The 15,091-nt window shown below is 39.6% G+C and overlaps 1 long non-coding RNA gene across 1 annotated transcript; it reads right to left on the bottom strand.

Moving 5' to 3' along the window:
- Positions 1–387: 387 nt before the first annotated feature.
- On the bottom strand, positions 388–10,537 carry LOC103877578. The gene is made up of 4 exons (XR_001894858.3): positions 10,505–10,537; positions 10,361–10,394; positions 8,498–8,605; positions 388–799 (listed from the first exon to the last, which is right to left on the bottom strand). It is a non-coding gene; the product is annotated as an uncharacterized LOC103877578 (long non-coding RNA).
- Positions 10,538–15,091: the final 4,554 nt, after the last annotated feature.

Raw genomic sequence — 15,091 nt, 5'->3', positions numbered from 1 at the left:
CTGCCTTACTCAGCCTCCAATGCCCCACTCTCAGTTCAGCACTTTCTGTTTTATGCTTCCTTAGTTCCCAGTTCCTACCTCAGTGGTAACACTCATCACATTCTACTTTAAATGCACAGCTGACTTCTTTTGTGAATTCTGGTAAACCAGTGTCTTAAATTGCTGGAAGATTTTGCTATACAACAATGGTAGTATAGCATTTCACCGTCCAATGTGGTAGCCACCAACCACAGATGGCTATTAGCACTTGAAATTCAGTTAGTCCAAATTAAGATATAGTGTAAGTGTAAAATACACACTGGGTTTCAAAGACAAAATAAAGCATATAATATATCCCATTAATAATTTTTATCTTGATTATATTTGAAATGACAATATTTTGGATGTATTAGGCTTAAAAAATTGTTATTAAGATCTCACCTATTCCTTTTTATTTTGGCCTTTAAAATGTGACTACCACAAGATTTTAAATCACGTAAGTGTTTCACATTATGTTTCTATTGGACAGCACTGATGTAGAACTTGCCAGCTAATAAGTAAATTTGCAGTGGTCACAAGATGTGCTTACTGGTCTAATGTCTGGCACATGTGCATTACACATTGCCAGATTAGGTGAACTAATATAACTATAAAAAATAATAAAATAAGAAGCCCACTGGTTGCCAATGTTTATTAATATGAAGACACAATAATGTACTGTATATTTTTCAGTGAGATTCAATCTTCATATTAGCAGGTAAACTTCTTATTGTCATCCATTGAGGCAGTCAGATGGAACTCTATTTCATCAGATGAGACACTAGAAAAACAAAACAAAATCAGCTGTCCATCTGTACTGTATTTTCTTTCCTTAGAGCAAGATGGAGGAAATGGCATCGAGTGCTCCTGATAGGAGCTCTTTTAAAAGCAGGTAATGGCACTCAGAATATTCTATGATGATGTTCTAGTAAGAAGTCAGTACATTTGATATCAGTCAACTGATAATGCATGAAGCTAAAAATATTTCCTAGGCTTGATAGCATTTGGAACCTGCATAGAATAGGCATTCAATAAATACTTACAAATTTGATTGTGTTTTGATGCTGGTTGGCAGGTTTCTAGCCCAAAGCGCTGAGAATGATGTGTGCATCCAAGTGATTAACAATATACTGATGCTTCATGTGGGCTGTGCTGAAAGGATAGTAATCTACTGATGGGCCAGCAGTTATGCACAGTACAAAATGCAGATGCCAGTTGATTTTACATCTTTGTGTTTTAGGAAAGAGTATAATATATAATGTACACACACACAGAGACATACACACACACACATATAAAGTACTGAAGTAACAGTTCATGGTGCGTTCACATCTTAAGTTTGTGCATATCCTTTGAGGAAAGTGTTATTGTCCTCATGCTGCATAGTATAAACATTGATTGAGCACTTACTCTGTACCAATCACTGTGCTCAATGTTTATATGCATTGTACCACTGAATGCTCTCACCAGCCGTATCATGTACATACTATCATTATCTGTACATTACAAATAAAGAAATAAGGGTCAGGGAAGTACATTAAAGTGACCAATGTCATAGTAAGTAGCAAAGCATCAATTCTAGACTATGCAAGGAGACTTCAGCATCCCTCATATTACTTCAGACAGATAAACTTTGCTAGACAGATTGACTCAGTGGATGAGAAGCATCCAGGGACTGAAGGGCACAATTACTATTCAATATCAACATGGTGTGTTTTTAAAAATTTTATATAAATTCTATTTGATTCCTTCACCAAGAAAAGCGGGACCAACTGGGGAGACTGGAGAAACAGAATCTTAGGAAGAAAATGGAAGAAAAAGATAAGCAAACTGTACAATGAATAATTAATCCAAGTAGATGCATTAGAAAGTTAGAAACTAAAGAATGAGTTGTCTTTTATTTAAGATATAAGTGCCAAGCTTAATGCTAAGCTCTTTGTATGTGTCATTTAAATTTATTTAATCCTCACAACCCTAAAAAAGTTCTATAATCGTCTCTGTTTTAGAGATAAGGAAACTGTGACACAGACAATTCAAGTATCTTTACCAAGGCCACATGGCTGGTAAACAGGGTAGCTGAAATTCAAACTCAAGGTGTCTGGTTCTAGTGTCTGCACTTTTACCACTATGCCTTTCTACCACCCACTCTTAGGAGAATAAAATCCAGCCCATTTTAGAATAAATATATGTGCCTCTCCATGCTCTCAACAGTGAATTTTTACTCCTCTGTGTGCATATGTGCACACACATCTTTGTGTAGAGGGAATTGTGCTAAAAGACCAAGATCTGTTTTTCCACCTACCAAAGAAAGTTCCTCATAATAAAACCTGCCATTGTCAGAATGCATGAGGAAAAAGTGAGGCGGGAAGTATTTCTTAGATAATTTAATCATCACTAGAGCGTAGACAAGTCACCCCAAATATTCCATATACTAGCCTGCGTTATCTAGCTTCCTTGTATTTAGATTGGGGTCATGTGACTAGTTCCAGCCAATGTACTATGCGCAGAAGTGAATTGTATTATACATAGACTGAGGTGGTAAAAATCTCTTTTGTGAGTACTGTAGGGACTTTATTTTCCAGGTGCTACAGCTAAAAGTTGGTAGAGATTCTGGTAGCATGTGTCCTTGAGTGACTATGTGAAGCATAATCTCCTCTGACTCATGTTAGATATTTAGTATGGAAAAGAAATCAACCTTTATTGTGTTCAGTCCTTGAGAATTTCAGGTTCTTTTGTTAGTGCACTATAATCTAGTATATTCCAACTAATAGGTATGTTACCTGGAGGGCATCTGAGCAGTGTGCTTGACTTTGTATGATGCCACCGCAGGGATGGAAGGTATACACAGCATGCATATGTATAGCTGGGATCTTCTGTGACAATTTTCAGAATTATCCTCTTTGTTTTTCCAAGTCTTTCAATTCATATGATGACTCTGTCCACTCTGTGCCCCACCTGATCCTCCAGCAGAGCAGGAATAAAACTGTAGCATCTACGTAAGTTACCTCCAACAAGACTCCTTTTGCCTAGATTTGTTCCCTCCCTTAAAGCAGTCTAGAATTACTAGGTGCTTTCCATCTTTCCGTTGCTTTTAAACAAACAGTGACAGAAGCAACAATGACAGCAAAATTTAGTGCTCCAGAAAATTATTTTAAAAACCTACCAGCTGATTTTATAGCTGCTCTGCTTGTCCTAAATGGCCAACGGTAGCTTCCTTTGCAAACAAGATTGCTAGAATCTGAAATTTTGCCTAAGGAAAATAATTTACGTTATAAAAATCAAATCCTGTATACAATAATAACAATGAAATATAGGAAGCAGGTTGAGACAACAGGTTGATGCTATGAGTCTTCATAAATATTGGTGATTTTTATGAAATTATTTTCTCTCTCTGATAGACCAATACCCCGAATCACCTATGTTAGACCAATTCCTTTGCTGGTCCTTTGCTCTCTTGACATTTATCTGCCACATTCATTAAGGAACCCCAAAAGAGAATGGAGATAATTTTGAATGAGAGAATAGATTTTTAAAAGAGAGAGAAATATTTTACTCCTTTTAATTCTACTTTGTTTCTAGAATTATTTATATCACATTTCAAAAATTGCTTTCACCTTTTAATCTCAGTTTACTCCCAAATATTCCTCAGAGCAGTCTTTTAAGGTGGCAGGGTAAACATTACTATCACAATGAGCCAGAAGGTTAAAACCCTGAGTGACTTGCTTATGGTTATACTGAATGGCAGACGTTTTATAAAAACATGTAATTTAAAGCATTCTATTTTAGGTGGCTCCAGAGTCTATTTTTGGCACAGAAAAAGGTAGCAATGTTAGGAGCACAATGTGGCAGAGACTACCAATTGTCCCTTGATAGTCAATCTCCCTCTATTCTGCCATAGAAATAGAATTTTAAGCAGGCATATGGCTGCCCAGAAAAAGAGTCAGTGTTCCACCTTCCATCTTCCTTGCAGCCAGGAATGGCCTTACGTTGAGCAACAAGATGTAAGTAGAATGCTGTGTGGCAGCTTTCAGGAACTGTGGGAGATAGGTGGCAAGCAACTTCTTTTTCATCTGTTCTCCATACTGCCACTTGTAATGTGGATATGTCATCTTGAGCTAAGATACTGAGTGGGTGGGGTAGTGACCTAAAAGGCACCTGAGTTACCGAGGACTTTTCAGAACTACCAATCCATCCTTAAATGTGTAACTTTAGAATTTCACATAAGACAGAAAACAATCCTTATTCTATTTAGGTCACTAATATTTTGGGTCTCCGTTACTTTTAGTTGAATGAATCTAACTCAAAAATGAAGCTGGAAACCATCATTCTCAGCAAACTAACACGGGAACAGAAAACCAAACACCCCATGTTCTCACTCATAAGTGGGAGGTGAACAATGAGAACACATGGACACAGGGAGGGGAACATCACCCACTGGGGCCTGTCGGGGGGTTTGGGGGCTAGGGGAAGGACAGCATTAGAAGAAATACCTAATGCGGATGACGGGTTGATGGGTGCAGCAAACCACCGTGGCACGTGTATACCTATGTAACAACCCTCGATGTTCTGCACATGTATCCCAGAACTTAAACTATAAGAATAATTTTAAAAAGAGTATTTTGACTGGGCATGGCAGCTTACACTTGTGATCCAAGCACTTTAGGAGGCTGAGGCTGGAAGATCGCTTGAGAACAGGAGTTCAAGATTAGCTTGGGCAACATAGCAAAACCCTGTCTCTACAAAAATAAAAATAATCAAACAAACAAAATAATGTAGTCGAAGTCATCATCTCAGGGTAGAGATCCCATTCTTAGGTCAAATATGTTTGATAAGTATCCTTGATAGAGTCTATGGAGGGCAGAGGATGCCTATGGTCCCTTGAGATTAGCCTGAGCGTGAATCCTGGCCCTGTGATCTTAGAAATATCAAAACTGAGGAAATTGACATTTTTAGACTGCAGCTTTTGTCTTCTAAAATCTGGATATTTTCATGCATCTTTGGTGCAGAACTTTTTAGATGAACATACATGTGACATGAGGGATTTTCTGTCTCCATTTCCTTCCTTCTTCCTTCCAGTGCTGGTAGAAAAACAGTCTTTTAGCATAGTACGTTGATGCATACTGCTGGAAGTAAGAAGGGAATATTTGGATTGTAGATGCCCAGCTATGAAAAGTGCCTGCACCTATGGAGGAACTAGGAAGAAATGTATCTATGACTTTGATCTGAGAGAAAGGAAACAGCAAGCCAGGAGCAGAAGGGTAGGAAAGGGTAGCTGGGTGAAATAAGAGAGGATTCCCAAGTGCTGACTCAGTATAGGTCTAAAGTGATCAGGAAAAATGAAGAAAGAATTTAAATGACATTTTATGTGTATTTTTGAGAGATTAACAAGATACTTGCTTCCAATACTGTATTGTATGCATCTGCCCTTATGTCTGCTCAGTGCTGTGGGTCTAGGAAAGGGGTTACATAGAATAGAGCCTTTTTTATAAAATGGATATGTTTGTGGCAGTGTGACTCGGGGACCACTTAGAAGGAAAATAGGCTGTTGGTAAAGTGAGAACTTAAAACAATATATTTTTTAATGACTAGACTTAGACTATTCTGATGAGGAAGAACTGTTCCTTATGGTTGGAGAAAGATGTGTGTGCTCTTGCTTGAGGTCTTGCTCAAGGCAGATGAAAGAACTGTTTTCTTTGGGGCTCAGTGACAAAGTAGGGTACCGCATTAGAGGGAGAGGAACATTCTTCTATTTCATCACGGAAGCCAGCATCCCTCTCTTTCCCATTCATGTAGTTCAACACCAGCATTCTTGGCAAGAACTTTGGCATTCATACAACTGGCATCATCTGCAGTGGGGACTGCTCTCAGTAGTTCCCAGGTCCTAGGGAATGAGAGCTAGAGCAAGGGTAGGAAACATGGCAGACATTCGGGGGAGAATGAAACTGGGCAACTGACTGATGGGCACATGAGTCACCCTTTTGTAGACCTCCTACACTTTGAGGACACTTTGGAGAAGGGAACAGTAGGATTCTCACTGAGATGGTGGGAAAAGGAGGGGCTAAGGGCCATCAAAATCTGGGCATAAGGTGAGTCACAGGGTAATAGAAAGAGGACTCATCAAAATATCAGACTTAAGGTTTTTTAGACAAAAGGAGGCTGTGCAAAGGCCTAGAGAAAAGTGAGAACACAGCACCTTCTCAGAACTCAGAGTGCAAGAATTTCTAAAAGGGCATGTGGTTGACAACTGTGCGTCAGAGACCATGACTTTACATAGTGACTAGTAAGAATGCCAGTTAGCCAACTTAATGGCTTAACTCTAGCTCCTTTTAGGGATCAATTCTGGGGAGACTGGCATGAAAACCCTAAGAGGGTTTTCATTTTTAAAAGCAAAAAGAACCAGGCTCCAGTCAATACAGAATCTTATTCAGATTTTAAAATATGAGGTGAATAGAATACTACAAAGTCATATAAAAGAACAAAATTATGTCCTTTGCAGCAACATGGATGCAGCTGGAGACCATTATCCTAAGTAAATTAGCACAGGAACAGAAAACCTAATTCCTCCTGTTCTCACTTGTAAGTGGGAGCTAAGCATTGAGTATATACTAACATAAAGACCCTGAGTATTGCTAGATAAAGGAGAGTGGGATGAGGGCCAAGGGCTAAAAGACTTCCTATTGGGTCCTGTGCTTACTACCTGGGTGTTGGGATCAATTGTATCCCAAACCTCAGCATCACACGATGTGCCCATGTAATGAAACTACACATGTACCCCTGAACTTAAAAGTTGAAGTTTCTTAAAAAATGAAGGCAAGGATGGGCACGATGGCTCATACCTGTAATCCCAGCACTTTGGGAGGCCAAGGTGGGCACATCATGAGGTCAGGAGATCGAGACCATCCTGGCCAAGATAGTGAAACTCCATCTCTACAAATTAGCTGGGTGTGGTGGCTTACGCCTCTAGTTCCAGTTACTTGGGAGGCTGAGGCAGGAGAATCACTTGAACCTGGGAAGCAGAGGTTGTATTGAGCCGAGATGGTGCCACACTCAGCCTGGCAACAAGCAGAGACTCGTCTTAAAACCAAAATAAAGGTGTTTTTAAACAAACAGAAAAATGAAGTGGTGCTGAGACGGAGTCTTGCTCTGTCGCCCAGGCTGGAGTGCCGTGGCCGGATCTCAGCTCACTGCAAGCTCCGCCTCCCAGGTTCACGCCATTCTCCCTCCTCAGCCTCCCGAGTAGCTGGGACTACAGGCGCCTGCCACTTCGCCCGGCTAGTTTTTTGTATTTTTTAGTGGAGACGGGGTTTCACCGTGTTAGCCAGGATGGTCTCGATCTCCTGACCTCGTGATCCACCCGTCTCGGCCTCCCAAAGTGCTGGGATTACAGGCTTGAGCCACCGCGCCCGGCTGAAATTTATATAACATAAACGAATAAAGAAAGTAAATACATCTCCCTTTTGGCACCATGGTATTTTTATTGAGTATCAGTCCTTTTTCCATTCTCAGATCAGCAAATCTCCTCTAATATAATAATAAAAAAGCTAAGTACTTCTATCTCTGAGCAATTTCTTTTGATATGACATTTCTACAGACACTACTATTTTTAAAGGGACAATCCTGAAAGAATAATTTTTTTTAAAGAGTGCTTTTGTGTGAGTTGGTACATTTAAGGATTAAAAAAATATAGGTCATAGGGCTTTTGAAGTAGGTGGAAAGAGCATATATTATAGTCTGGTGTACTATTCTGGAAGATGACAAGCAGCTTGATTTTAGTAAACTAAGTTGACCCTGGAATGATAAAAAACATAAAAAGCCATTGTGATTTTTAACTTGAGCAGATAGGTTGTGAGGTAATTAAGAGTGTTTGCAGCAGCAGCAACTGCCTGGTTTTAATTCTTGCAACCCCCCTTCTGCCTCAGGATTCTTCCAGATGTACAAAACAACACCATCACAGCACAAGTAGATATCTGAAAATTCTAACTGATTATTGAGAATCTTTTCAGTTCTATATATGGAGAGACTTACACTTGATAACAAACGGCTGTTACTAGAAACATAATAGTAATAGTAATCATTATCTCAAAGAGATAGATATCTGTACCCTTATGTTCATAGCAGCATCATGCATAATAGGCAAGATACAAAAACCACCTAAGTGTCTATCATAGAAAGGATAAATGGGTAAAAAAAAGTGTGGTCTGTGTATACATGTTTGTATATATCCTTATATATATGTACACACACATACACAAACCATATTTTCAAAATATAATATTATTGATGCAGGAGTTAAAAAAAATTATTTAGGCAGGTAGTGACAGTAAGAAAGTCCTCGGTAAGGTTTTCCTTTTAATGAAAAGCAGCCCCAAAATAATTTCTAACAAAGAGCAACCTGTAAAATCAAGCCACAGACATAGATAAGGAAGCTGGAAGCTTGCAGTGGCGAATGCCAGCGGCTATGCCAATAGGAAAAGGCTACCTGGGGGCTAGGCATGTCCATCATGGAGGCTCCATCTTTCCTCTTCCTTGTCAACCACGTGCACAGTAATGAGCAGACAACATGGTGCTGGCCAAGTAGAGACTCCATCTGCATAAGAAAAGATTAGGGTGTGGTGGCCAGCTTCCTGTCGCAGTATGTAACCATCACACCTAGTCCAACCAATCTTTGGGACCTATGTAAATGAGACATCACCATCTCACTCCTGTCTAGAAAACCCTCTGCACTCTGCTGTGGGTCAGAAGTCCCATTCAGGCGCCCTTCTCCAGGAGAGAGAGTTGTTCTCCTTTCTCTTTCTTTTGCCTATTAAACCTCCACTCCTAAACCCACTTCTTGTGTGTCCGCATACTCGATTTCCTTGGCATGAGACTACGAACCTTGCGTACTTACCCTAGACAATGATGCCGCTTCATTATATTAACATAATATTTATCTCCCTCCCTCCCTCTCTCTCTCTCTCCCTGGCCATATGCAGATATGTGTATATATATATGGCATAGTATCCTCCATGTTCATCCATGTTGTTACAGATGGCAGGATTTCCTTCCTTCTTTTTTAATGCTGCATAATATTTCTCTCTGTCTCTCTAGGTGGAAAGCACCCAACAGCAATGTTGTAAACCAACGTTTCTCATAATGTAGTCCCTGGGCCAGCAGGATCAGCATCACCTAGGAACTTGATGAAAATGCAAAGTATTGTGCCTCACCCTGGATCTACTAAATCAGAAACTGTGTCATGGAGCCCAGCAATCTGGTTTTAGAAACCCTCTAGGTGATACTGATACATACTCAATTGAGAACCACTATTGTGGGCAAAGCTCTCTTGGTTTTGAAAAACAGGAATCTACCTAATCTAGCTCAAACAAATATATCTTACTAAAAACCGGAATAATTACGAGTAGCTAAAACAGGCAATCCCTGAAATATTGGTGCCTTTACTCAGAAGTTTATTTTTTGCTTATGTCATGGTCCCTTGTTGGCTGGATGACCTCCATGTTGTACATTTGATGTCTGGAACTCTTGGACTCTAAGGTTACTGTAAAAGAGGAAAAGACAGCTGGAGGATTAGATTTTCCACAGTGTTTTAAAGTGCCAGGTCTGGCACATGAAAAAATGTTCAACATCACTAATCATTAGAGAAATGCAAATCAAAACCACGATGGGATACCATTCACATCAGTCAGAATGGCTATTACTAAAAAGTAAAAAACTAACAGATGCTGGTGAGGTTGCAGAGAAAAGAAAACACTTATACACTGCTGGTGGGAATGTAAATTAGTTCAGCCATTTGAGAAAACAGTTTGGTGATTGCTCAAATCAAACAGAACTACTATTTGACCCAGCAATCCCATTACTGGGTATATACTCAAAGGAATATAAATCGTTCTGCCATAAAGACACCAGCACACTGAGGTTCATCACAGTACTATTCACAATAGCAAAGACATGGAATCAACCTAGATGCCCATCAACAGTAGACTGGATAAAGAAAATGTGATACACACACACACACACACACACGTGCACACCATGGAATACTATGCAGCCATATAAAAGAATGAAATTATGTCCTTTGCAGCAACATGGATGCCGCTAGAGGCCATTATCTTAGGTGAATTAATGCAGAAACAAATAACCAAATACCACAGGTTCTAATGTATAAACTGGGAGATAAACATTGAGTACACATGGATACAAAGAGAGGAACAACAGACACTGGGGCTTACTTGAGGGTGGTAGAGGGTGCGAGGAGGGTGAGGATTGAAAAACTACCTATCAGGTAGTATGTTCACCACCTGGGCGATGAAATCATTTGTACACTGAACCCTAGTGACACACAACTTACTCATGTAACAAACCTGCACGTGTATCCCCCGAACCTAAAAGAAAAGTTGGAAGAAAAAAATACATAAACAAAATTATTGTTTTGCTGCCAGAAGAGTCTGTGGTCACCTGGACTGGCATATGAACAACAGCCAAGAGCCCTCACCTCCCTCCCAATTGATCCGGCCCCTCCGGGGGCTCCCCATTCTATTATGCGTAGCCCTTTATTTCTAGATGGAATGAGGCTAATTACAACATTCTGCAAAACTGTTGTAATTTGTTTTCTACTAGACCAGTTAGCAAGAGTTCTCTAAATGTATTATTATCATAGGAAAACAACAACAAAATAAAGTGCCAGGTCTGGAAATGGCCTGTATCAGTGCTTCTCAAACTTTAAGGTGCATCAGAATCACCTGAGACCTTTTTAAAATGAGGATTCTGACTCAGGAGGTCTCAGGTGTAACCTGAGATTCTGCATTTCTAGCAATTGTCAAGGAGATGATGATGCCACTATCCCTCAGTAGCAAGGGCTTATCTCTCTTCTGCACATATCTCATTAGGCCAAACCCTTCTATTGGTCTCAGCCTAACTGCAAAGGGGTCAAGAGACATAGTCTTCATATGTGCTCAGCAAGAGGCATTGTTTCTGCCACACAAGACTACAATAGCAACCTGCATCCCAACTCCCAGAACCTGCCATGTTACCTTACAGGACAAAAAAGACTTTTAAGATGTGATTAAAAATCTTGAGATGGGGATACTATCCTGGATTATCTGGGTAGGTCCAATATAATCACTAGGAGATTTTCCTTGAGTATTTGGGTGGGTTCAGTGTAAAGGAGCAACATGGAAATTATAATAGGGACATAATAGAGAAGGTCATGTGACAACAAAAATAGAGGGAGATAAGCTGCGATGTTAGCAACAGAGGCTGGAGTGATGCCACAGCATCCATCATTAGGTGTAGAAGGGGGCCACAAATCAGTGAATGGCAGTGGCTTCTACAAGCTGGAAAAGGCAAAGGAATGGATCCTCCCCTAAAGCTTCAGAAGGAATGCAGCTCTGCCAAGGACGTTGAATTTTTTTTTTTTTTTTTTTTTTTTGAGACGGAGTCTCGCTCTGTCACCCAGGCTGGAGTGCAGTGGCTGGAGCTCAGCTCACTGCAAGCTCCGCCTCCCAGGTTTATGCCATTCTCCTGCCTCAGCTTCCCAAATAGCTGGGACTACAGGCGCCCGCCACCTTGCCCGGCTAGTTTTTTGTATTTTTTAGTAGAGACGGGGTTTCACCATGTTAGCCAGGATGGTCTTGGTCTCCTGACCTCATGATCCACCCGTCTCGGCCTCCCAAAGTGCTGGGATTACAGGCTTGAGCCACCGTGCCCGGCCCAAGACGTTGAATTTAGCACAATGAGACCTATCTTTAACTTCTGAGCTCCAGAACTGTAGGATGATAAATTTGTGATACTTTAGTCACCAAGCTTGTGATAATTTGTTACAGCAGCAGTGGAAAACTAATACAGTCACTCCCTTCCTTTTTTTCATATCTGTTCCTACTCTTCTCTTTTAGGGGGCTTTCATTGAGTTTTATCCTGTACATGACTCTATGATATTAGCTCCAAGTCTATATGCTGATATTTTAGCCCACTTTCTTCCAATTGCTGGAATTTTCATCTCTTATACAGATTTTCAGGTGAAAAAAATGTTTACATAAGTTTATGAATGGGCATCCTCTAGAGTCAGTCTTGTCCTATCAAATATGGTCAAGGATTAGGTTCACCTGGTTAATGTCCAGTTAGCAGGAGCTGATAATGGGACTAGTAATTATAAATGTATTGAATATACAAGAAAAGAAAAGAAAAGAAAAAAGATTATCATCTCATATTTATTAGTTACTATGCTAGATTCTTTGTGAGGATCAATGCTGAAGTAATGTACCCAAGGTCTCAAGATAATGGGTGGTATCAAGATATAAACCCTAGTCTCACACCATTGTTTACACTTCTCTCTGCATCTAGTTTTCAGAGAACACAGGAACAGTTTAAACACTCAGAAAATAACCAGCTCTTTTTAAAGGTATAGACAAAGAAAAAAATACTTTGAGTATGTTTGACTTCCTAAATTGCCTAATTGATATGCTATTCACTTTTTAGGCTTTCTCTTACATGACTTTCACATATCATTTTCACTATTGACTTCTTTCCTTATCTTTGAAAAATAATTTTATTTTTCCTGCTTTTTTACTTTATTTATTTATTTATTTTATTTTTTTGAGATGGAGTTTTACTCTGTCACCAGGGCTGGAGTGCAGTGGCACGATCTTGGCTCACTGGAACCTCCGCCTCCGCAGTTCAAGCAATTCTCCTGCCTCAGCCTCCTGAGTAGCTGAGATTACAGGCACCCGCCATCAAGCCAGCTAATTTTTATATTTCTGTAGAGATGAGGTTTCACCATTTTGGCCGTGCTGGTCTTGAACTCCTGACCTCAGGTGATCTGCCTGCCTTGGCCTCCCAAAGTGCTGGGATTACAGGAGTGAGCCACTGTGCCAGACCCCTGCACTTTTTAAATTTAACATTTTGTCATGAACTTTTATCCATGTTACTGAATATTTTTATAAAACTTATTTTCTATTGTTGGATGAACTTTGGCTGATCTAACCACTTTCTTATGATTAAACAAGTTATTTTCATTTACTTTTCATGATTACAAGCAATATTGTAAACATCTTTAATACCTCATTCTTCATCTGCATTGCTGATTTTTTTCTTTAGGTAACTACTAGAGGTAGAATTGCAGGAAGATACATATATACATACATATATATATATATATATATATATATGCCCATATTGATATCCATATCTACATCTACTATAGATATATATATATATATTATATGTATAAATACACATACATATGTATATATACACATATGTACATATATATTCTTTTTTTCTCTCCATCTTGTGCTTACAGGAAAATATATATTCTTTTAAGATATTCACTATAAATTTTCAGCAGCATATAGGAGGGTGCTTGTCATCTTAATTTCATCAATTTGAGTGCACATATACATGCATGTATATTTGCTAGTTTGTGAGATAAAAAATTGTAGTTTGTATTTTTTTTATAACGACTAGTGAACATTTTCTCATTTGTTTATTTGCAATTCTTTGGAGAATTGTTGGTTCATCTAACTTGCTCACTTTTAAATGTTCAAAAGAATTACATTTATTTTAATAAAGAATCTTTAAATATTAATATAGCCAAATATAAGTCATTTTCTTCATGATTTTCTTTTAATGAGTCAATGGAAATGAGTTAAAATTCAGTTTGACTAGATTACTAGGTGCTAGATTAAGATGAGCAATACTTGGTACCTGCTTTGGGAAAGTTATAATCCATCAAGGTAGAGAAATACATGGATAACCGGCAATAATGCAATGTGATGTGGGCTATAGGATGTTCCACCTGCTATAAAATCACAGAGAAAGGAGCAACCAGTCCCTAGGGTCAGAGCAGCCTTCTCCCAAGATGTTCACCGATATTTTCTAATAGGTACGTGGGGATATATGTTCAGGGGAGAGGTGAAGTGTGATCTTCAAGGACATCTTAGAACAAGAAGACTGCCAGGAAACGAAGCTGGAAGGCCTTAAAAACCCAGTTTATTGGTATCAAACGTGTAGCTGAGGTCATCCCTGGGTTTCTTCAGAAGGCACTTAAGAGCTAATGTCTGTAGTTTTCATTTCTTCTAGCACTTGACTATGCAAAGAGCTCCATCAAGTCAATTACAGAAGACAGACCCCACCTGTTCAGCCTGCGGTGCGCAGGTGCCCTCAAATCAGCTGCAGAGGATGAGTCACTGAACATTCCCTGGTGCTTTGTTGCCTGGAAATGGGAAAGATGACCATGGCTGTGGCATTTTGGAGGAATCCAATTAGCGGTTTAGTTGGAACTATCCCAAAGCTCACCTCCAGGCCGTTTACATTCTTGACCTTTAAAGTGAGTCGCAGTCTAAATTTCTAAGGTGAGGTGATGGGTGGGAAGCCCAATCTGAAGGCCCTGGCACCTCTGTTTTGACTATGCTAGGTTGTTATCAAAGGTTTTAGAGAACAGAAGTCAAGGGCAGGTGTCCTAACAGGCTTGAGAGGCAGTGAGATGTTGATGATGGTTTAGATAGGTGAGGGTGGTGATTAAGGGGGAAAAGAGCAAGGTATACCCGTGATGCAAACTCATTAAGAGGACATTAGGACCAACATATAATATATGACGGATGTTGGTCTTAAACTTAACAAACCTGTTTCATGAACTTCACGGATGGGGAACAGTTTTGCCTTGTTATTTCTTGAACAATCAGCAAGCATTTACTGAACTGATAAACCAGATCCATTCTAGGCAATGCTTATGACCACGAGAGTTAGGCTTTACAAAGAAATATTCTTTAAAATGTAAACTGACATTTGGAATCAGAAATTCAGGTAGCAACATCCGAGTCTGTCTTATTTCCTTTGTGTACTTACAGTTCTGATATTTAAGACTTTAAAACTGCAATTAAGACTTTTAGTTTTTCCTAGGAGATTTACCCCACTGCAGGTGGCTGTCACCAGGTGAGAGATAGAACTAGATACTGCCATCAGCTGCTCAGCCTTCCTGCTCTCTGGCAGGTGCAGCTGAACATGCAGCCACCACAACCTGGAGTCTCACTGTGCCTACCCATAAATGATATGTGATGGACAGCAAAAACGAGCCCTATTACTA

This window comes from Papio anubis, chromosome 12, assembly GCF_008728515.1.
Source record: "Papio anubis isolate 15944 chromosome 12, Panubis1.0, whole genome shotgun sequence".
NCBI lineage: Eukaryota > Metazoa > Chordata > Mammalia > Primates > Cercopithecidae > Papio > Papio anubis.
This window is presented reverse-complemented; position numbering and strand designations above follow the sequence as displayed.